At 44.6% G+C, this 24,880-nt stretch overlaps 1 long non-coding RNA gene across 1 annotated transcript; it reads left to right on the forward strand.

Moving 5' to 3' along the window:
• The first annotated feature begins 1,072 nt into the window (after nucleotides 1-1,072).
• LOC141609077 (uncharacterized) lies at nucleotides 1,073-23,576 on the forward strand. Its single transcript, XR_012527190.1, has 3 exons — nucleotides 1,073-1,180; nucleotides 1,275-1,337; nucleotides 23,357-23,576. It is a non-coding gene; the product is annotated as an uncharacterized LOC141609077 (long non-coding RNA).
• The last annotated feature ends 1,304 nt before the right edge of the window (nucleotides 23,577-24,880 follow it).

The following is a 24,880-nucleotide window of genomic DNA, read 5'->3' on the forward strand; positions in this document are numbered from 1 at the left end:
ACAGCCACCACTCACCTCCTCACTCGCCCCCTGTAACCGCCGAGTCATCACTTCCCGACTAACCGCCTTCCTCTCCCGACAACACCATCCGGCCCACCATTGCAGCCCCCACCAACCCTTATTTTTTGAAATTATAACTTCTTATTTTTGTAGATCTGATTTATTTAAAAAAAAAAGTGAAGGTGATGGTGGCGTTAGGGGGCGGCAGCGACGGAAGGGGAAGGTCGATATGGTGGTGGTGGTGATGGTGATGGTGCTTGGTGGTGGCAGCGTGTAATTTAATTTCTTAATTTAATTTATTTTAATTTAATAGTGGTGGTAGTGGACTGGTGGTTATTGTTGGAGGTGGAGACGGGATCTTTGATATACAAGACGAGATTTTTCTTAAATCTTATTGTATATCGTCTTGTTTTATATTTTTTCAAGCTCCGCCTTGTTAAATCTTGTCTTGTTATATTTTTTTTTCAGATTTCGTATTTCAAATCTCGTTTTATTATTTATTTTCTCAAATCTCGTCTTGTAAAATCGACTTGTTATATATTCTTTTCAGATCTAATAATTTTTCAGATCTAATTCGTCTTGTTAAAGTTGTACTATGTGTAACTTCAATACTCATTATGTACAACTTTAATTCTCATTATGTAAAACTTTATTACACATTATGTGCAACTTCAGTTACCAAATTTTATTTCAATTATTGTAGATCTACCACTTTGCTTCCGTTTTTTTATTTTAGTTTTCGTTTTTTATGTAACACCCACGAATTTTCCGTATTGGCATTTATAATTTAATTAGCCATTTTATTATTTTATTTATATTTTTAAATCCGTTTTTATAAAATACGACTTTACATCTATAATAATATTAATGTTGATAAAAATATCCGTCTTGAGTTATAGTAAGCTTAAGGCGTATTTCTAGTGTAATATCGACCCAAAATGTCAATTTGGGCTTAAGGCAACTATGGACCTTTCTCTAATGTTCTTCCCTCCACCCATGTAAATGCTTGAAAGCTTATCTTCTTCCACCTAACAACAAATTTCAGCAACACCACCACAAACACAAACACCATTTTTGCATCTTACACCTCCATTAAAACACCCATAACTTGCTCAATTTTTATCCGATTCAAGTGATTTTCGCATCTATCTTCTCCTCTTTCCGCCCTCCATCTTTCTAGGTAAGAAAGGTCTCAACTTTCTCCATATTTCTCCTCTGGTCGTGACCTTTAGGGCACGAGTACCCGTGTTAATTTCGTTTATTTGTGTGTCAAGTTGCGGATTTGGGCAGCCGGAGTAGCTTTGGGTCGGAAACATGCTTATTGAAGAGCTAATGAGGTAACGGTGATGGGTTACTCGGTATTATGTCAATTTGTGTGTTTATATGTTGTGTATTGTTCCTTGTTGATATAAATTGTTAGTCTTTACGAATTGTTCATGTGGTGTTGGTTGAAACGTTTTTATACATATTTTCCATGTTTAATTTGAGTAAAGGTTGCAACTTTGGATTCATGGTGGAATATATTTATGAACTAGGTAGTTTAATTGGGTGAATTAATCTTTTACATGCTTAACAATCTATCTTAAGACCGTTTCAACATTTTTATATATGGCATGTTGGGCGTATAAATGCTGTTTTGGGGCGTGATTTACATGTGTTTGAGTTAATTTTCTTGTGCCCGACTCAAATGTATATACATGTATGAATGTGGATCATTTGTATGGATGAATAACGTTTTAATCATGCTTAGAAACCCGTCATAACCCCACCCGTGTTTGCCTGGATACCTGTCGTACCTGATTGGGATGAGCTCCAATGCCACTGAAAATGTGACAGATGGAACGACATCGAAAAATTAGGTGGTTTAGCCACTTGAATCACTCGATTCGGAGTCCGTATGAGTAAATGACGCCCGTTTTACCATTTCAAGTTCTATAAATATATATATCCTTTGTGTGTGATGGTTGTTTATGCTTTTTATTCGTATCATGAGCAAAGTTTTCCCTTGTTGACTCGTATATGCTTATGGGTGGTTCGGATTTTGGTTTGTTTACGTTTTGCCTCGTGTTCCGTATTAGTTAATTCATTCGTTATCGGTTATTTATACTTTGTTCAAGTAACATGTGAATGAGAAATGAAACTGATGGGGCATATTCTGCACCCGCTGACCGAGTCAACACATTGAGCAAGGTCAAGGATCAAAAGACAGCAAGTCAACATGTTAGACCGCCTAACCGACACAGCCTGTCGGCCGATCACTAGGGTCTCGGCTAGGCAACTAGCCAGCCGGGAGACATATCCGCGTACTCATATCCAAGACCCCTCGGCACGGAGTCAACAGGGCCCGCCGGCCTGCCATGGGTCCCTCGGCCGAGGGTAGAACAGACTTTCCACCTGCTATGCCACTTGGCCCACTTGGCCACTACGTGACAAAAGGTGAAAGTCTATAAATACTCCACTTCTCTCATTGAGAAGGGGATCCACAATCTAACCTAAAAACTCACTATTCATCTGGTATAAACTCCCTTATCTCTCTACAATATACTTTGTCAAGTAACACACAACTTAATCCCTTTAAGTTTACTGACTTGAGCGTCGGAGTGAGTACGCTCGGTGCAAAGCCGAGCCCTCAGTTTGTTCATCGTTTCAGGAGAAACCGAAAGGAAGAGTCAAAGCAAGGAAGGACATCCATTCACCAAGCTTACGTGGTAAACAATACTGCTCCGGAATCTACGCCCGGAACAATTGGCGCCGTCTGTGGGAATCAGATACTAGAAGCTAGTCAAATCCCTTACAAAAAACACAAAACAAAACCCACCCAACAAGCTAAGAAGATGTCAAAACAGCCAGAAGTAATTGTGACTGACGAAACCGAATTCTGCCAAGATGATACAAACCACACACGGGATTGGGCGATCCCCACCGGCCGAGTAATTCAACCGGCGTACGGGATGCCAATAATACCAGAAACACCGCTGCCTGCCGGCCATGTCACTATTATGGGACATGTGGTCGATGCAGCCAAACTGAAGCTGCTCTTGGACCTGATGGGTAATACGCCGATCACCCCCGCCGCAACGACGGTGACAGTAGCACACCCGCAGGTGACCAGGGCCCATAAAGTGACCCCGAACAACTTGTCCGGGGCAATGCAAGGAGTGGAGCATACTAGGACGCCGGCGGTGCCCGTGGTGTCAGTGGCCGACCAAAGTCCTTCCCCCACGCGAGGGAGGACAGCGTCGCCGCGGCATCAAAGAGGCCGCCCCTGATGAAATGAAGATAGAAGCCCGACTCTCCAAAGTCGGACAACAAGAAGCCCTTCCCGTCACGGGGAGAGAAGCCGGACTAGGGCCGCGAGGAGCCGATCGCCACGTGCCACTCGGCACGTGGTCAGACAGCCCCTCAGCACCTATGTCCTAGAAGTCCCGGTGCCGACTAAACTGAAGTTGCCACCCATATCATACAAGGGGGATAGCGACCCGACCGACCACGCCGAGGCTTTCGAGTCTTACATGTCGGTGTGGGAGCAACCTGATGAGGTTTGGTGCCAAATCTTCCCAACAACCCTTCATGGGATGGCCCAAAGTTGGTACAAGGGGCTACCCAATGGTTCGGTGTATTACTACGCCGACCTAAGAGACAACTTCATAGCCCAGTACTCTTGCAACAAGAGAAGGGCCCTGGAGACATCTGATCTCCTCACTATCCGACAGGGGGAGGACGAATCCCTCCGGAGCTACGTGAAGAGGTTCGACGCGAAAGCTCAGCAGATCCGTGAGCTGAATACCGAGCTGGCGGCCTTCGCACTGATGAAGGGCCTCCCGAAAGGCGAGCTCAAAAATGAGCTGATCAAGTGCGGGGACCTCAACCTGGACTCCGCCAGAAGGATGGCCGACCAGGCCATAAAGGTGGAGGACTACCACAAGACCTGGGTAGGCCACAGTGAATCTGGGCACTCAGGAAGGAGGAGCCGCCGCGACAACGAAGATGAAGGACGCCGTGACAGCAATAGGTCACGGCCCGAAAAATCCAGCAGGAAACCTAACTCGGCGGGCGCCGGGGGGAGTTCGGGACCATACACCCATAAGCGGTACAGCGGTCCCACCCCTCTGGTCAAGTCACCGGCCGAGGTCTTCGCCCTGAGCAAGAGCGAAGGGCAGAAGTGGATAAGACCCCCCAAGATGAAGAGGGAGGGCGACGCAAGCCAATTTTGCGATTACCACGGCCAGCCCGGCCATAAGACCGACGACTGTCGGCAACTGAAGAACGCCATTGAGGAGCTAATCCAAAAGGGGGCCCTCAGCAAGTACGTAGCCGGGAACCCTTAATCCAGCTCCGGCGGGGAGAAGAGAAAATCAGTATTCCACAGGATGGGAGTGATCCATGTTGTCATCGGAGGGAACGAGAACGGTGGGTCCGCTAATGGGCACAAACGGCACCTAAATGAGCTTTACCAAGCCATCAACTTTGTGCCCACCACAGCGACCCCCGCTCACACCGTCCCCGATATAACCATCGGAAGGAAAGACTACGAAGGAGTCGTAGCCCCACACAAATGACCCGCCGGTGGTCCACCTAGACATAGCCAACCATTTGGTGAAGAGGTGCCTAATTGATACAGCGCGCCTATACCAACATCATGTTCGGGGAATGCTTTCTCAATCTCGGTGCCGAAGATTGAGGACCCGAGCCCCCGCACCAACCCACCGTATGACTTCTCCGGGCCGGCCTGGTACCCCGGGGTCTATCGATCGGTGATGTTTGGCCAAGCCGATGCGGCCAAGAATGTTTTATCTGAGTTCGTGGTCATTGATGGTTCATCTGCCTACAACGTCCTCATAGGCCGTGTCACCTTGAGCGAGGCCGATGCTGTGATGTCCATCCGGGCCCTGACATTGATGTATGTCTCGGACCGGGGGAAGTCTGCTCGTCTCAAAGGACGAGAGGGACGAAGTGGTCAATGTCCAGATATCTGCCAGAGGGTGCAACATGCAGTCCCTCAAAGTGGCGAAAAAGTTAGAGAAAGGGAAGAGCCCATCCTTACGACATGAGGGTGATCCGATGAGCACCAACCACGTCGGCATGGTCGAAGGTGCCGAGACCGAGCAGATAGAGATTGACCCGGGGCGCACCGTAACTATCGGTGTCGGCCTGGAGCCAAAGTTCAGAGCCAATCTCCTAGACCTGCTAAGGAGGAACAAAGACGTCTTCGCGTACTCAGCCGCCGAGATGCCAGGTGTGAGCCGAGAGGTTATCGTTCACAAGCTGAACGTACTCCCCAGCGCTCGCCCTGTGAAGCAGAAGATGAGGAACTCCTCGGCCGAGAAAGATGATGCCATCAAGGCCGAGGTAGTTAAACTATTAGAGGCGGGCTTTATCATGCCTTGTACTTACCTTGAGTGGCTAGCAAACGTTGTAATGGTGAAGAAGTCATCAGGGGGGTGGAGGATGTGTGTTGATTTTACGAATCTTAATAAAGCATGCCCTAAAGATTGCTATCCCTTGCCTCGAATAGATAGCTTAATAGACGCAACGGCAGGCTACACTATGCTGAGCCTGCTCGACGCCTTTTCTGGGTACCATCAGGTATTCATGGCCGAAGAAGACATGCCTAAGTGCGCATTCATCACCATACACGGCACATACATGTACAAAATGATGCCGTTCGGTTTGAAAAACGCTGGCGCAACTTACACTAGACTGGTAGACAAAGTGTTTCAAGACCAAAAAGGGCGAAATATCGAGGCTTACGTCGACGATGCTATTGTAAAGAGCAAGTCTGACGACGAGCACCTGGCCGACTTGAGCGAAACATTTTGTTCACTAAGGAAATACAAGATGAAACTTAACCCAATGAAATGCAACTTCGGTGTCCGGGCCGGCAAGTTCCTCGGCGTGCTTGTCAGCGCCAGGGGAATTGATGCCAATCCAGAGAAAATCAAAGCAATTCTAGACCTGCCGGAACCGAGGAATCGCAAAGAGGTTATGATGCTGACCGGGAGGATGGCGGCTCTTGCCCGCTTTATCTCTCGGTCAGCCGACAAGAGCACCCCATTTTTCAAAGTGTTAAAGGGGAATAAAGACTTTTCTTGGGGAGGAACAGAGCACGCTTTCGTGCAACCGAAAGCTCATCTACAAACTCTCCCGACCCTGTCCCGCACCGACGGGGAAACTCTATATCTATACTTAGCGCTTATTACCTCGGCCACGGTCAATGCCGTAATCGTCGAGAAGAAAAAAACAAGCAAGAAGACCCAATCTACTTCATCGCCATACACTTTGTTGCCCGCCGAAAGAAATTACCCACTGATTGAAAAAGCAGCCTTTGCTGTCGTCGTTGCCGCAAGGAAACTAAAACCTTACTTCGACGCACATCCCGTAACGGTCTTAACCGACCAGCCATTGGAGAAAGCATTGGAAAAATTTGAACAATCCGGCGAGCTCATCAAATGGGCGAGAGCTATCCTGGCTTCGGCATTCAATACAAGCCGAGGCCCTCGATAAAGGGGCAAGCACTTGCAGACTTCCTTCTTTGAGTGCACATACCAAGAAGAATCACACCCCGGTGTATGGGAGGTATACACCGACGGGTCCTCCACGACGAACACTCGAGCCGGCATCCTTATCATCAGCCCAAACGGGGACGAATTTGAGTACGCCTTGAAGTTTACCTTCTCGGCCTCAAACAACGAATCCGAATACGAGGCGGTGATAACCGGAGTCGAGTTAGCTAGAGCAGCTGGGGCAGAACACATTGTGTTGAAGACAGACTCACTATTGGTTACTAACCAAGTCGAGGAGAGTTTGAGGCTCGAGACGACGGGATGGTAAGATACCCGGAAAAGGTAAAAGCCGACACAAAGAAAGTTGAAATCTTTCCAAATCCAATGCATCCCTGTGTCCGAAAACAACCGAGCCGACGCTCTCTCAAAACTTGCCGTTCAACCATCAAGAATGTCGGTCGAACCGTGCTTTGGTGGATATCGGGAATGCTAAAAGCATCACCGAGACCGTTGGCATGGTGGGCGACATAGAAGCCGAGACGACGTGGATGACTCCGATAATGAAGTACAAACTTACAAAAGAGTTGCCGGAAAACCGCAGTCTCTCCCGAAGATAAAAGGATCGCGCAAGGTACTTGCTGTTCGAAGGAGAACTATACAGAAGGTCTGTGATAAGACCACTTTTGAAATGTGTCGGCCCAGCCGACGCAGAGCTCATACTGACAGAGATTCACGAAGGCATCTGTGGACATCACATGGGGGCAAGAACGCTGGCCCACAAAGCTCTCCGAGCCGGCTATTTCTGGCCTACCATGCTGGAAGATTCCAGAACTAAGACCAAAAAGTGCAAGAACCGCGATGCATGCTCCGGTGATACATGCACCTTCCCGAGACCCGCAACCAAGATTCGATCCGTTACCATTTGCACAATGGGGGATGGATTTACTGGGGCCATTTCCGACGGCCTCCGGAGGAAGAAAGTACCTAATTGTCGCCGTTGACTACTTCACCAAATGGGTCGAAGCTGTCGCTGTACCTGCCAAGACCACGGCGGCCTTGAGAAAGGTAATCTGGGAAAACATCATAACTCGTTTTGGGTTACCCCAAGTCATGGTATTTGACCATGGCCGAGAATTTTGGAGTGACTTGGTGATGAACTGGCTAGAAGAGCTCGGTATCAAGTTCGCATACTCCTCCGTCTGCCACCCTCAGAGTAACGGGCAGGCGGAGGCAGCTAACAAGACAATTTTGAACGGTTTGAAAAAGAAGGTAGAAGATCTAAAGGGAAGATGGGCTGATGAACTACCCGGCGTCCTATGGTTCTACGAACCACGGAGAAAGAAGCAACGGGGTACAGTCCATTCCACCTTGTCTATGGGTCTGAGGCCGTCCTACCAATTGAAGCAACGGTGCCGACATTCAGAACGCAAACCTTTAACCCAGTCCAAAATGAGGAAGGCCTGAAAGCCTCCCTAGACCTGGTTGAAGAAAGTCGAGATACGGCACGACTCAACTTGGCCGTTTACCAAAACAGAATGAGAAGAGCATACAACCGAAGGGTCCACAAAAGGGACTTAAAAGTAGGAGATCTAGTCCTAAGAAAGTCAGCCGCCACCAACAAAGGAAACATCCATGGCAAAATGACGGCCAACTGGGAAGGACCCTACAAAGTAGTTGAGGAAATGAGGCCGGGTACATACCGCTAACCGACATGGAGGGAGTGCCTCTAATGAGCCACCGGAACACGTACAACCTCGTAAAATACTTCATATAGCGGCGGAGGTGTCCGAGACCGTTGTGGGCACCCCAACGCATGATTATTTCTAATAAAGAATGTTCCAAGTTTTCCATCAAAATGGAGTGTCCCTCCCATAGTCCTACAAAAGAAGATATATGTACACAGCAGACAGCGCCAAAACCTCGATCACCTCGACCGTTAACCGGGAGTGACGGGGGAACGAGCCAAAATGCTAACATATATACAACGAAATCAAAACGTTAACTCGGTTGCCCGCCAAAGCCGGAAGAAACGAGGGAACCACGACTTGCCCTCGGCTAATTAAGACCGAGCTTAAGAACGTATAAGTACAGTTAAGACGCAAATCTGACACCTCGGCAAATTAAGACCGAGCGTGAACGAGGACGCGATCAATGTCGTCTATAGATACGAACGCTGTCGCGCCGTAACCCCGATTCCCTCGGCCAAGGCTGGGAAGCAGCGGGGACACAACGACCGATACGCTAACATGTTCACAGCGGCGGTTGGGACACGCAAATCTGACCGCCTCGGGCGGTGGAGGAAGCGACCGACATGCCAACATGTTTAAAAACGTTAAAATACGATTGAGATACGCATTCTAACTGCCCCGGCAAAGCCAAAGGTAGAAACAGAAAAGAAGCGCTCAATTAATAACGTAAGAAGACAACTCAGACAAAAATGAGAAAAAGACCTCGGCCAAGCCAGAGGCAAAGTAAACAAACTCTTATTAAAAATGTTTACAGGTTACAAGGAAGAAATCGACGGCCGTCCCCATAGGGATAGCCTAAACACTACCTACCAAAGTTTACAAAAAAGGAACAGCAAAAGGGTATAGACATATGACATGAAGTGCCAAAAGATGGCAGGGAGGAAAGGCTTAATAATTGGCCCCCGAACAGCTGAAGCTATTCGAGATACCGGGTGAATCTTGTGACGACCGCCCGTCTCCCTATGCCTGTTGCTGCTCACCACCGGCGACATCAGCAGCAGCAACGGCATCACCATCGGTGGGCGACCCAGAATCCAACTTGGCAGCTTCAGCTTCAGCTGCCCTTGCCCTCTCAGCTTCCTCCTTGGCCGCCTTTGCCTTTTCAGCATGGGCCGCCTTCTCCGCCGCCTCCTCTTCCTCCTTCTTCACCCTTGCCTCCTCCACAGCCTTCTCCTCCGTGGCCTTCGCCTTAGCATCAAGCTTGTCATCAAACAGCTCGTCAAATCTCTGCCACGGGAAGGAGCCTTCAGGAAAGAGCTCCCCGATCACTTCCCTGGCGGCTTCTTCGGCCAGGTCCCGATATTGGGCGCACATGTTAGGGAGGATGACGCTTTGGAGCGTCTTAATGTCCAACTCCCTCTGGGCGATGATAGCCTTCGTATTCCGAAGCACCTTCCCCTGGGCCTTAAACAGGGACTTCCATTCGTCCCTCTTCTTAGCAGTGAAGTCGACGACAGCCTGAAGCTTGTCACGCTCCTCCAGCAGCTTAGCGGCTTTAGCCCCCGCAGCCTCAACCTTGGCTCTCTCAGCAAGGACCACCTTTTCAGCGTCCTCCCTAAGTTTTCGCTCAGCAAAGACCGCCTTTTCAGCCTCGACCTTGGCCCTCTCAGCTTCCTTCTTCGCAGCATCGAGCTCAAGCCTGAGCCGCTCAAGTTGTGGGCCAGCTTCGGCCATGACCTTTTCTTGCTCCATAATATGAGCACCGGCCATATCAGCCCACTTCGCCAGCATCTTTCTAATCTGGGCGGGGGAAGGCTTCGGGGAGGAGGAGATGATGGCGGCATCTTTACCGCCCGTCTGCGCAGGTCGCTTCTCAATAAGCCGTTCAGAGGGACCGGTAGATGGCGGCGGTTGATCTACAAAAAAGGCGGACAAAGCATCCATGTCAACATTCATTGACATACCGGAGAGCCTGTCATCAGGAATGCCTAAAGAACCACCTAAATCCGAGCCATGGGTTAGATCCGTACCAGTCTGGACCTTCTTAAATGAAGGGCCGGCGGAGTCCTTCTTTTCCCCTGCCTCGGTGACGGTGGTAGCAGGCATCGGTTCTTTTCTCTTCTTTGATGGAGGAGGACCCTTCGCAACGGTGACCTCCTCATCGGTAATATCGACGACCTCCACCGTCTCCTTTTGGACTGCAGGGATCGGAGGAACAATTGAAGTTGACGCCGTCGCCGCCGAAGACGTTGCTTTTCGCGTTCGGCGCGGCACTCTACTGGCAACCTTCGCCTGGGCCGCCGTCGCATCTAGGGCCTTCAACTGCTGGTCCATGAGGTCGTTTGGCGCCGGTCTGCGATCACGTGTATTGGCCTTCGGATGCATCTCAACAACGTTCTTGTCCTTGTCAAGTCCCATCTTCTTGAGGATTTCCTCAGACAGATCCGGGCCAAAACGGTCTGTAAAAGAAACGAAGCAAGAGTTAAATAGAAGAAATGAATCAAGGTTCAAAAACAGAAACATTAAAAGCAGAGATGGGCCTCACACCGACCCCACTCACCCTGTGCTAGGGCCGGTATGAGGCCGACGTGGCAGAGCGGCTCATCTTGAAGAATGATCTGCGTCGGGGGCATCCATCCCTTCGGCGACCCATCCTTATCAGTCTCAAACAGCTTCATAGCCCGCCATTCGTCCGCATTAAGATGGACCTTCAAGGCGTCCATCTTAAGCTTATGCCGGGAGACATATTTCTCACGCTCCCCTTTGCTCTCGCACTGCAAATTGACGCGGTCTTTGGAAGGACCGAGGCGATGGATAATCCCCGGAACCTCAACATATACCCACCGTGTCTTCCAGTCCTTGCAGAAGTAAGCTTGGGGACGGTGATATAACCTGGCTCTGGCCTGTATGCTATACCACCCCTTGCCACCTTGAACATTCATTCGAAGGTGATGAAGCCGGCGTAATAGGTTCACCGTTGGGGCCTCCCCCTTAAACTGGCATAGCCACACAAAGCCAACAATCGTCCGAATGGCCAACGGATGCAACTGTGCCACATCGACGTTCATTGCCTTAATTATAGCGACAAACGTATACATTGAGAGGAAACCGAGCCCATACTCCGTGTCTCATGTATACGCCGATACAACCCGGGAGGGCAACAGACGACCCGACCCTCTTTAGGAATAACAATCCTATACTCCCCGCCGAAGGAGAAGTGATGTTCAAAAAATCGGGACCAAACAATCGGCGAACTTATTGGTCCAAGCACGATCGGGCCGATCTTACAGCGCGCGTGGTCCAGGATTTGCGGTCTCTCCTCATCGGAATGAGTCTTTTCCTCATCATCACCGTCATCATCACCATCACCATCATCCGAGAAATCCTCCAAATACGATCATCAACCTCGGAGAAGGAGACCTAGGGCCCCGACCTTATCGGGATGGCGGGTGCCTCCTCCTCATCAAGGCGCGACGGGAACCCCCCAGCGCAGATTACTAGGTTCGGCATCGCGAGAAGACATGTTCACAACAAAAACTTAACAATTAAAAGTTGGAAAATTTGTTTGTTTACCTTGGGAAGAGTGTTACGCCGAGTATTGCTTCAAAGACTAGAGAGAAGTTTCGTCAAAGAAAACTAAGCGAGAAGAAGAAAATTGTTTTTTGAGAAAATGAATTTGGAAGGCCAAATTCAGGGGCTAACTGCCCTATTTATAGGGCAAAGCCCACTCAATCCGACCAATCAGGGCAAAGCCCATGAAGCGTCAACCAATCAACACCGAGACACGTGTCAAGCATGCAGACACGGAATGTCAATTGTCACAACAGTTACCAATCTTCTTTGACACGCTACTTGGCGGAATGCCAATCGACGTATCTTCTTCAACACGCTCCTTGTTATCTACTTGCCAAACGGCCAGCTGATCAACCAAGCTTGGCAAAGACCGCCGGGAAATCAAAGCATCCGGCACTCTCAACCTTGGACCCGCCGGCCAGCGACACCTTCTTTTCCACATTTGATGTCCATTACACATCCATGTGGAGGGGGATATGGTACGGCCGAACGAGAAACAAGCCGGGAAGAGGAAGCCGGGGAAGAAAATTCAACTTGCGCAGAATACGCTCAACACTCATCGAAGGTCCATGCCACGGCATAGACTACGCTGGGGGCAAATTGATGGGGCATATTCTGCACCCGCTGACCGAGTCAACACATTGAGCAAGGTCAAGGATCAAAAGACAGCAAGTCAACATGTTAGACCGCCTAACCGACGCAGCCTGTCGGCCGATCACTAGGGTCTCGGCTAGGCAACTAGCCAGCCGGGAGACATATCCGCGTACTCATATCCAAGACCCCTCGGCACGGAGTCAACAGGGCCCGCCGGCCTGCCATGGGTCCCTCGGCCGAGGGTAGAACAGACTTTCCACCTGCTATGCCACTTGGCCCACTTGGCCACTACGTGACAAAAGGTGAAAGTCTATAAATACTCCACTTCTCTCATTGAGAAGGGGATCCACAATCTAACCTAAAAACTCACTATTCATCTGGTATAAACTCCCTTATCTCTCTACAATATACTTTGTCAAGTAACACACAACTTAATCCCTTTAAGTTTACTAACTTGAGCGTCGGAGTGAGTACGCTCGGTGCAAAGCCGAGCCCTCAGTTTGTTCATCGTTTCAGGAGAGACCGAAAGGAAGAGTCAAAGCAAGGAAGGACATCCATTCACCAAGCTTACATGGTAAACAATACTGCTCCGGAATCTACGCCCGGAACAGAAACGTTTATTCATTACCGCTCATTATATTTTATAGATTGGGTTCACTATAATTTATATGGGGAATTTACATACTTTCTTCTTTTGGGCTTGTTATGTTTTAAATGTTGGACTTCACATGATTATATGGTTGGACTTTGCATGATTAACCTGATGGATTTCCCGTGACTTCAAGTATTGGGTTTTTATGACTTGTTTAATGGGTTCATAAATGAGTCTTTGAGTTGGTCACATTTTATCCCGTAAATTTCAGATAACGTAAATTATTCATTATCACTTGTTATATTTTATTTAACCGGCATGTTTAATTATGAAATGGAATATTTATTAATATAATACAAGTATGAGATATTTATTATAAATATGTACCTGTAAGAGTCATATCCTTGATAACGTCTTGTATTGTTCAGTTGTGAGAGTCTTGGTCGTATCGGATACCAGAGGTGAGCCATAGGCCCTCTAGTTACAATATGATCGTCGGGATTGATGTTCCCATCCGTACTTATGGTGATGCAGGCCATAAGTATGAATGTGACATTAATAATTTCGTCCCTGAGTCTTGGTCCTATCGGATACTAGGGGTGAGCCATAGGCCCTCTAGTTGCGATATGATCATCGTCCTATCAGGAGGTTGGAGTCCAGGATGTAGTCTTGTGTGTGGTATCTCGGACATGCTTTAAAGGTAGCCTCTGAGTCAGATACTCCGTCTGCACTTTGTGTTGGTCTTACACTTGTAAGAGTCGTATTCTTGTAGAAATGCCATATTACCATCGTATGTGCTTGACATACATTTACGCCCTACTTGTGCTGTTCTGGCAAGTACGGGTTTGGCCTACTTGTGCTGTTCTGGCAAGTGTGGTTTTGGGCCACTTGTGCTGTGCTGGCAAGTGAGTTTTATCTTAGTCTTTCCGCCACTTTCGTTTTGTTCTGGCGATTGGGATACTCGGTCTCCATGAGTAGTCGAATCTTGGGTGCATGTTGTGCTGGCGCACATCGAATCGGGATGTACACCCGAGAATCTGCAGATTTAGACTAGGACCGTATCATTATCGTAGTCCTACCCGGGGAAATTATAGTCTAAGAGTAGTAAATGTCTTGTATTATTTGGATGGTTACTTTGGTCATATCTCCTTGAAATACGTGTTTGTGGCTAAGCGGTCGTGTCTGTTTCCTTGTCTTTCTTCTCCATTTATTTTATTGTTGCTTATGCCTTATGATACCGTCATAGAGTACCAAAGATAAATTTATATTTCCAAACTACTACTATAGCTAGTGGCAGTCAGGGTCGAACCACAGAGAGGCGATGCAATTATTAGTTGTCTGATTTTAGTCTTAAAGTAACGAATGAGTGGGGGTTTGTTTTGAGTGATCTATAGCTAAAGGCAACAAAGCTAAGACAAATAAACGAGCTAATAAAAGAAGTAAATGAAATCAAATATTAAAAGGGTGCTAAGATGATCGGTTCACTATAGTTTCGGCGGCAGTACACTAGGTAGGTCTAAAACAATCACGTGAGACGGGAAAATAAGAAGTCCTCTCGGTCCATTCTTAACAGGTAGCATCTTTCGATCTCGCTACGGGTCCCTAATATCACTAATGCTAACTTTCGTCCTGAAAAGTGATTTAAAAGTCCAAATTAACTTATCTCTCGATCTTATTAATTTAGTCGTCTTAATTAGATAGTCTATTTCCCTCCCCTATCTTTCGATCTTATCGGGTCGGTCAATTCCTAAGCATTCAACTAGTCGCGTGCACTCGATTCGTCAAACATAACAATTAAATTAATTAAAACGAAGGTCTTCTCACGGGAGCCAGTCGATCGACCAGGGTAGGCGGTCGATCGACCGTGGCGCGATTTCAGGTCTTCCTAATTCTAATGTCGCCTACACTACAGATTCCCTACATCTTAGCACGAATGATTTAGCTACTCATGATTACGATAATAACAACAATAAACTTAACTAATAAAGCAATCGAATTCTTGACTAAATTAACTGAATAAATAACTAACATAGAACGATAATTTGGCTTTGGGAATTATAACTAGCAATTCTAAACTAAGAACGAATTAAAGCAGCGAGTATTAAACGAAGGAACAGAAAATACCGTAGGGAGAATTGAAGAGGAAAGATCAAAACCGAATGCAAAAAGTAAACTTTATTGACGGAAATAATCTAAACTAATGACTAACGAATTGTATGTTAAGAACTTGATGATAAAACTGGATGATAAAAACTGAAACCTAAAGCTACGTTATATAAGAATACAACGTGATTCTTATTTCCTAAAACCTAATTACCATGGGCTTCTATCTTCTCGTTCTATTTATTCACGTCAGAATTAATGGTTTGGTCGATCGACCATGCAGCTCAGTCGATCGACCAACCTACGCTGTACAGGAGCTACTGGAAGTCGTGCTCTGGTCGATCGACCATAGGCATCAGTCGATCGACCACTGTAGCTGGTAGTCTGCTTCTAAATTCTTCATAAAGTTGTCTTTTAGGCCTCGAAATGCGCACCAAGTTCGTTTCTTGAGTAAATACTTCATGTCAAATGCAATGCTAGGTACTTAGGGACGGATTTGGCCTGATATCTACTCATTTACGCAATAATCTGTAATATTACATGAAAATACGAAAGTAGACGAAAATAGGGAAAATGGTAGCTTAAACTACACAAATGAGCTCTGAAATGCGTGTAAAAGAGGGTGTAAAACATCATATTTATGACACGCATCAAACTTCCCCAAACCAAACCCTTGCTTGTCCCCAAGCAAGAACTAGACTCGATCCTAAAACCTAATGGAACGAGTTCAATCTCAGAGCGAAATGCAAACCGAATAGCCTAAACCAATTTAATGCAACAACTAACAATCAATTAGTAATATGAATCATGCAAACGAGTTATATAGACGTTAAGAACTGCTGAACTGTCAACTATAGAGACTTATCATTATGGATTCTCACGGATCGCTCATATCACACATAAGCACAGGTGAATATATGTAAAAGAATAGAAAGAAGTAATTTTGTAAAGACTCTCACCTAACTACGACCTATAAGAACATGCCTGCAGTCTAATATGAAAATAATCTCTACAACCGTACATATGCATTCCAACCAAAGAAAGGACCATGACACATGCCGAAGTAAATATGGATATGTGAGGTATGGGTAAGAAGAGGCAAAACAATTATGGGAATGTGGAGGCATAGGTGATCAAGCTAGTACCCAAACAAAACCATATGACAACATCCACTTCTTGCTCAAAATTCAACAATAAACCCGGTGCTAATTATCAAGCACTAAACTCACAATCTCCAATAGATGTAACTCCCCAAATGATATAAATACAACATGGGAGTGTAAATCACCAACTCATAAAGATTCAAACCATGTGATTTTGTTCTTTCTCGGGCTTTAGTCGATCGACCAAGATGGTCAGTCGATCGACCGGATTTGGCGCTTTTTCGAACACTGTTCTATTTTTTTTCTTCTTTTTTTTTTCTTTTTCTATATTTTTTTTCAAACTTTTTTCTTTCCTTCCCTTCCACCATTTCACCAACATCTTCTCAATAAGAGCATATGCAACCAAAAATAATAAGAACATTCCCAAAGACTAATACTACTGGCTTGACAAAGGCAGGCTGAATATAGGATGTAGTAAAAGGGACAAAAGGCTATTTTTGGCTATGAGGGGTTTATGGGTAAAATGAATAAAGGGAAACCTCTACCACATGTGTCAACAAACCACAAACCGAATTCATACAGGTATTAAGCAGATCAAGTTCATATTTATGTAACATGTCTTATAAGGAGTACTACTCACATTCCTAAATAAACTGGTCATGAATGTCACCAGTTATAAGCTCTAAACCTCAGAAAATGATGTAGTTTGCCAAAAATCTAAGTCAAGTCTCAAGTTCAGCAAATAATTAACGAAAACTCGTAGACTATGCATGTGTGATTCTACTAATATTATGTCAATTTGCAAGACTTAGGCATAAACAGCCGAAAATGCAATGTCATCATTGAAATAATACCGTTCCGACTCAACCTATATGCTAAAATAAACGTGAATTTTGTATGTTTTTTTTTTTGAAATTTTTGGAAATTCTTGGATTTTTGTATATATAAGGGAAAATAAATAACAATGCAAGACATAAAATGCAGTAAACGTGAATGCAAAATAGAATGAATGCAACGCAAAACCCTTCCCCAAACCAAATCACACAATGTCCCCATTGTGCAAAATCATATAATGAAATAAAAGGGAAATGGGAATTTGCGATAAATTAAATAAACAAGACATAAAAAGGACTCGGAAACTCACAAGACTTTAAGCGCAGCAAAAGGAAACCTCCCCAAACCAGCGTGAGCTAGGAGGTTTCAGTAGCCAGCAGTGCTACCATAGGTACCTGAAAAGACAAACAAAAGTACCGTGCGTAAATCCGAGAAAACAATTTATTAAACGCAAAATTATGTGTAAAATAAAGAAACGGAAGAAAACAGAAATGAGTCGGAGAATAAAGTGGAGAAAAGACTCCCTCAACTCCGTAAATCGACCAAACACAAAGCAGGGAATGATCGAAAACAGTACAAAGAAATACTGGCGGTCGATCGACCACATCACCCATCGATCGACCGAGTGAACAGAAACAAGCTCCTGGAATTCGCAGCTCAGTCGATCGACCATAGGAGGCAGTCGATCGACTGGAAAACCTGCTGTAAGTTCTGATTTTCTTCGAATTAGCTCAATAAATTGAGCCAATATGGTCTATAAACCTGCAAATACACATAATAACGCGCCCAAAATTGCGCAAAACCCAAAGTAACAGTCTAAAGTATTTAAAATCCTAAGCAAACTTATTAAAATGCGAATTCTCGCGCACACAAAAGCAAAAAAAAGTCTAAAAGCAATAAAATGTTTTGTAAAGTCTTAATCAACTAATAGTTGATCAAGAATGGCCACGGAATGGCCCACTTGCTCGGCTCCTGGCTACAAGAAGTAGCCTCTACAGTGCTCATCTCCTCAGCTGCACTCCTATCAACTTCAACATCCGCAGAACTCAACGGATCAACAGCTTCAACATCTCCCCAATCAATGACTTCATCTGACTCGTCAAAATCCAAATCGGACTCCGTCACTTTGACTGGCTCCTCATCAGGCTCCTCATCAGTGCCATAGCTAAGACATCCTAAGCCGCCTCTTTGAACGATTGGCTCCTTCACAGATGGAGCAACATGCAGCTCTTCCTTCCCCAAACCAGCTCCTGCAATAGTCAAAACAGAAGAATCTTCCTCCAGGTTGCTCCCAATCTGGAGCGGAGGTGTTACAACAGGAATAGGCATAGAGGCAGGCATATCAGAAAGCAAAAAATTAGATTTCTTCTCAGAAATTGTATTACAAGTGACTGGCCACATAGGATATTTCTTCATAGATGTCTGGGCAAAGACAATGGAATGTTTCCCTATCTTAAAGGTCAATGTCCCTGAGCCAACATCTATAACTGCACCAACAGTGTGCAGAAATAGTCTACCCACGATGATAGGGATGTGAGTATCTTCGGGCATATCAAGCACAACGAAGTCAACAGGGAAGAAGAACTTTCCTATTTGCACAGGAATGTCCTCTAAGACTCCTATAGGCAGGACTGCAGAACGATCAGCCATTTGTACTGTCATGTTGGTAACTGCAAACCTAGTCAATTTCAACTTCCTAGCTAGACTCAAAGGCATGACACTAATACTGGCTCCTAGGTCACATAATGCCTTCTCAATAGAAAAGGTGCCAATATTACATAGGACTAAAAAACTACCTGGGTCTTCTAGCTTATGAGGTGCAGTATGGGTCAAATAGGAATATGACTCCTCCGTTAGTACGACAGATTGCACAGTACCAAGTGACTTCTTTTTAGACAAAAGTTGCTTCATAAATTTCATGTAAGCAGGCACTTGATTAACTAATTCAAGGAAAGGAACTTGCACATTTAAGCTACGAATAACATTTTCAAATTTGTTAAATGATACCTGTTCCTTTGTCGGCACTAATCTCTCTGGATAGGGGGCTGTAAGAAGCAACTTAGCTCTCTCCTCTAGGTCTCGCATACCTGCATCAATGGATTTAGGCTGAAAATCCACTACCTTGTCCTTGTTATAGCTCGAACCTTCTTCAGACCGTCTCAAGAATGAGCCATTAATCGTCATTGGGTCATACTTTGGAACCGGAACTGACCCATCAGCATTTGGGTCTTGCCTCAATAATTTCGGAGTCGTCGTACCCCGAAATAAGTGGTCCCTCAAGTTATTAGGCATTGGAGGACGAAAAGGTTCAATATCGCCAGCTACTGTCGATCGATCGACCATGATGGTCGGTCGATCGACCGACTTCTACTGAACCGAAGCATCTTTTTGCGTGTTTGATCGATCGGCCAGGGTATGTCGATCGATCGATCGACGACATACCCGGCGATCGTCTTTTTCTTGCTACTGTTCACCACGGCCTTTTTCATGCTCGGTTCCGCCTCATCTTTTCAAGTGACATCCTCAACCATAGCGGGCCCATCGAGTATAGACCCACTCCTCAAAGTAATAGCATTTAGGGTCTTTTTTTGATCCGGCTGCGACGGTAAATGCCCCGGAGCTCTTGTTGCACTCTTGCTTGCCAATTGGGCAATTTGACTCTCCAACATTTTCATCCCGACCTCTCTAGCTTGAGACTCCTTTAGCAACAAATTTTTCAACTCGGCAAAATCGGAGCCATGGGACTGCAGCAGCCTGCTTTGCGAACATACTGGAGGCTTTTGGTACGGCTGCTGCTGCTTATGAGGGGGCACATAGCTTTGCTGCTGCTGCTGCTGCTGTGGACCCGGATTAAGGACATTCTGGTTAGTCCACCTCAAATTGGGGTGGACATTAGAGGGATCGGGATAAGCACCAGTTTGCCTATAATGTTGAAAGGCAGCACATACTTCAGTCGAACTAGGACAAAAATCCGAAACGTGTCCCTCAGCTCCACACCTCTTGCATATAAAGGGACCGTCTGAAACTGCATTAACTTTATAAATCCCTCCTTTTTTAGATCCCCCAAAATCTATCTTGTCAAACCTTGCAGTAAGGGCCTCTATTGCAGCTACATCAGGTGATTCAGCTGACCTCCTCTGATTTCCTCTAGAATTGCCATGCTCAGCTTTATGGGTGGCAATGTCATCAATGATATTCCACCCCTTCGTCTCACCACTATTTTCTTGAAATCTCCCATTGGCTGCAGCATCTAGGATAGCTCTTTGATCATCATAAAGACCATTGTAGAATTGGTTGCACAAAAACCATTTCTCAAACCCATGGTGCGGAATGGTTCGCACTAGTCTCTTGAAACGGACCCATGCCTCATGAAAATCTTCATCAGGACCCTGTTTAAAGCTCGTGATCTGAGCTCTAATTGCATTGGTCTTCGAGGCAGAGAAATATTTCTTGTAAAATGCTAGGGCCGAGAGAATTCCGTCGGTTATCCCATTAGCGGCTCGATCCAAATCTCGGTACCATTCCCTTGCGGATCACGAAGAGAGAATATGAACATAGTCTCCTTCACTGTCCTAGGTCACACTGTTTGGTGTGGGTATGGAACAACAATAATCAATGAATGTCTCCATATGTTTGGCGCATCTTCATTTGCGGCTCCCAGATTGGTTTCTCCCAACCAAGTTAATATAAGACGGTTTCGCTCGAATTTTCTATCCGTCCCGGTAATGCGAATCCCTTATAGAGATTCTCAGCTGTCGGCTCAGAGTGACTAGCTATACTTGCTTCTTCAGCCATATCTGGAGATGTGACGGTCTCAGCTGAAGAAGTGGAAACAGGAGATGAAGGTGGATCCTCCTCAAATAGCTCGTTCTCGTAGTAACTGGACCAGTACTCAGCTCTTCCTCTCGTCGGCAATACTCTAGATGATCGTCTCAACTCGCGCAAAGTCCTTTCGATCTCAGGATCTAATGGTCTCAATTCACCACCCTGTGACCTGCGCATAAGAGGAAACTACAAGTAGAATATGAGAAAAGTTTAAGGAACAGATGTCCCTTAAACTAAGATAAAGACCAAAATAAAAACAACCAAAAAATTAAACAATTGCCTCCCCGAAAGAACGGCGCCAAAATTTGATACCGTCGTAGAGTACCAAAGATAAATTTATATTTCCAAACTACTACTATAGCTAGTGGCGGTCGGGTCGAACCACGAGAGGCGATGCAATTATTAGTTGTCGATTTTAGTCTTAAAGTAACGAATGAGTGGGGTTTGTTTTGAGTGATCTATAGCTAAAGGCAACAAAGCTAAGACAAATAAACGAGCTAATAAAAGAAGTAAATGAAATCAAATATTAAAAGGGTGCTAAGATGATCGGTTCACTATAGTTTCGGCGGCAGTACATTAGGTAGGTCTAAAACAATCACGTGAGACGGGAAAATAAGAAGTCCTCTCGGTCCATTCTTAACAGGTAGCATCTTTCGATCTCGCTACGGGTCCCTAATATCACTAATGCTAACTTTCGTCCTGAAAAGTGATTTAAAAGTCCAAATTAACTTATCTCTCGATCTTATTAATTTAGTCGTCTTAATTAGATAGTCTATTTCCCTCCCCTATCTTTCGATCTTATCGGGTCGGTCAATTCCTAAGCATTCAACTAGTCGCGTGCACTCGATTCGTCAAACATAACAATTAAATTAATTAAAACGAAGGTCTTCTCACGGGAGCCAGTCGATCGACCAGGGTAGGCGGTCGATCGACCGTGGCGCGATTTCAGGTCTTCCTAATTCTAATGCCGCCTACACTACAGATTCCCTACATCTTAGCACAAATGATTTAGCTACTCATGATTACGATAATAACAACAATAAACTTAACTAATAAAGCAATCGAATTCATGACTAAATTAACTGAATAAATAACTAACATAGAACGATAATATGGCTTTGGGAATTATAACTAGCAATTCTAAACTAAGAACGAATTAAAGCAGCGAGTATTAAACGAAGGAACAGAAAATACCGTAGGGAGAATTGAAAAGGAAAGATCAAAACCGAATGCAAAAAGTAAACTTTATTGACGGAAATAATCTAAACTAATGACTAACGAATTGTATGTTAAGAACTTGATGATAAAACTGGATGATAAAAACTGAAACCTAAAGCTACGTTATATAAGAATACATCGTGATTCTTATTACCTAAAACCTAATTACCATGGGCTTCTATCTTCTCGTTCTATTTATTCACGTCAGAATTAACGGTTTGGTCGATCGACCATGCAGCTCAGTCGATCGACCAACCTACGCTGTACAGGAGTTACTGGAAGTCGTGCTCTGGTCGATCGACCATAGGCATCAGTCGATCGACCACTGTAGCTGGTAGTCCGCTTCTAAATTCTTCATAAAGTTGTCCTTCAGGCCTCGAAATGCGCACCAAGTTCATTTCTTGAGTAAATACTTCATGTCAAATGCAATGCTAGGTACTTAGGGACGGATTTGGCCCGATATCTACTCATTTACGCAATAATCTGCAATATTACATGAAAATACGAAAGTAGACGAAAATAGGAAAAATGGTAGCTTAAACTACACAAATGAGCTCTGAAATGCGTGTAAAAGAGGGTGTAAAACATCATATTTATGACACGCATCACCTTACTTGTTTATTCCATCATTTCTTTTATCCTTGTTGGTTTAAACACGTATGATCCCATGTTTAGTTATAAGTCGATTCACTCATAACTTATCTAATATGATTATTTGTTCAAGTTCTTTGTTATGTTCGTTTTGACATAATGTGGCTGGGAGAACCCTGAGTTACTCACCACTGACTGTGGCTTTCATGTTTACATGAATGACAGGTTCGTGAAGATGCATTTGTGGGGTTTAGACGTGTGAGCTAGCGAGCACCTTGGACTAGTAGTCGGTTTAGTAGAATTGCTTAGACTCACCTTTTATCATTTGTCATTCGAGGGATATATTTTCCCTCACCTTGATTATCACGTTTGTATAATTCAATTTTATTTTCACATTCTTTGTTGGTGTTTTATGTTTTAATGAACCCGCGCTTTAAATTTTAAAAGTTTTGAAAATTTCCTAATTTCCGCTTGAATTTATAATTCATATTTTCCGCTTTATCGCGGGGGTTCACAGTTGGTATCAGAGCCTTTGTTGCTCCCGACGCACACACGTGTACCCCAAATTTAAATGTGAACTTGACCTTGAATAACGAATGAGAGATGGGTAGACTTAAGGACCTAAGGTGGTAGTCTGTAGTGTGTTTGTTCTTTGTTATGTTCTAACATGTTTGTTGGTTGTCAATATTTTTGTACCCTTGGATCAATGACCGTGAGCTTACCTACTTGAAGATCAGGATTTGGTGCCTATTGCCGGGAATTGAAGATTTGTTCAACCTTTGAAGAATGCTTCTACTTCCTCGAAGATATTTCTCATCCTTTGTGTATCTTGCCTCATTCTTCTAATTCTTGATGCTTATTTATTCTTCTAAACTCTCTTTTCTCTTTCCTTGAAAGCTACTCTTATACCCCTAACTTGTCCTTTGTTCCTTACTTATCATCCCTTAATGCCTTTTTGGATAGTATCCTTTCTTTTGAGGAATGTTGACCTTGGTTGAAAAATTTTGACTTTTGAGTAGATTGTTTTGAGAGGTTGTGATGTTAGAAAGACCTAGCTAGTGTGGTAGGACATACCTGGATGTTTCTTATGCTTAGTTGCTTGACATGAAGTGAGTGTGGTTGATTAGTGGAATTCTTAGCGTTGTAAAGTGTGAGGTGCATATGTTACTAAGGTTATAGAACTTGGTTTTGTTGTTTATGTTTGGGATTGGAAAGGCTTGGGAAGTTTAGTGAGACGTGTCTTGGGATGCTAGTGCCTAGTACTTGACTTAAAATGGATGAGATTGAACGGTGGATTTGAGGATGTAGGATTGACTAAGTAAGTCGAGTTTGTGATTGGCTTTCATAGTTGCTTTGGATATGAGGGTTTAATGTGTATGTTACCATATGACAAATGCTAATTGTGGGATTATTAGTTTGTCTAAGTGAATTATCTTGATTACTATTTGAGGTATGGTATGAGAGTGAGACTAAGCTACATTGTTCGGAAGTCTTAGCGCTTGTTTTAGTAACTAGAAAGGATAATGGTATAGTTGATGCCAATTGTTAAGTTGAAGGACATAGTTTCAATTTATGGTTTTAGAAACTTTGAAGTGGTATTGAGTACTTGAGATGATGGGATGATGATGTAGTTGAGTGTAGTTCCGCTTTTGGGAATCCATAATAAGTAAAAGGATAGAAGGACTCGAGATCCTATGGAATTTTCAAACTTGAGTGATTAGGCATCTTTCTCAAAGAGTGTTTAGTAGAGTGAACTTTTATGAAAGGAGTTTTAGGTTGACTTGTTACTACCTTACCCCATATGAGAACCTTGTGGAATAATTGAGAAATCCTTTCTGGGAATTTAAAGTTTGGAATTAGGATCCTTGATTGAGGATTCTACCATTTTGGGAAACTTATAGATGACACTGGTTGGATATGAGTATAGCTTTGTTGGAAACCTTGACCTTGATCTTGTGGAAGTTGTTTGTGGATATTTGAGAATTTGGAGTGATGAGATCACACTTGTAGTGAAGTACCTCATTTCATGGAATAACTTAGGATGAAATAACATAAGTGTTTCGATGAAGTCTTTGGGTGTTATGCGGTTATAAGTTTTGTGGTTAGGAATTTTTCGGAACGGTTTGGGATGATGTTGTTGTTTGAGATTTGTGTACCCGGCGTTTCCTTCTTGTCTAATCCCCTTTCTTCTTTGACCATAAGCGTTACCGTTCATACCTCCTGATAACACCATTTTAACCCCCATATTTTGATGTC

The sequence above is a fragment of the Silene latifolia genome, chromosome 10 (assembly GCF_048544455.1).
Source record: "Silene latifolia isolate original U9 population chromosome 10, ASM4854445v1, whole genome shotgun sequence".
Lineage (NCBI taxonomy): Eukaryota > Viridiplantae > Streptophyta > Magnoliopsida > Caryophyllales > Caryophyllaceae > Silene > Silene latifolia.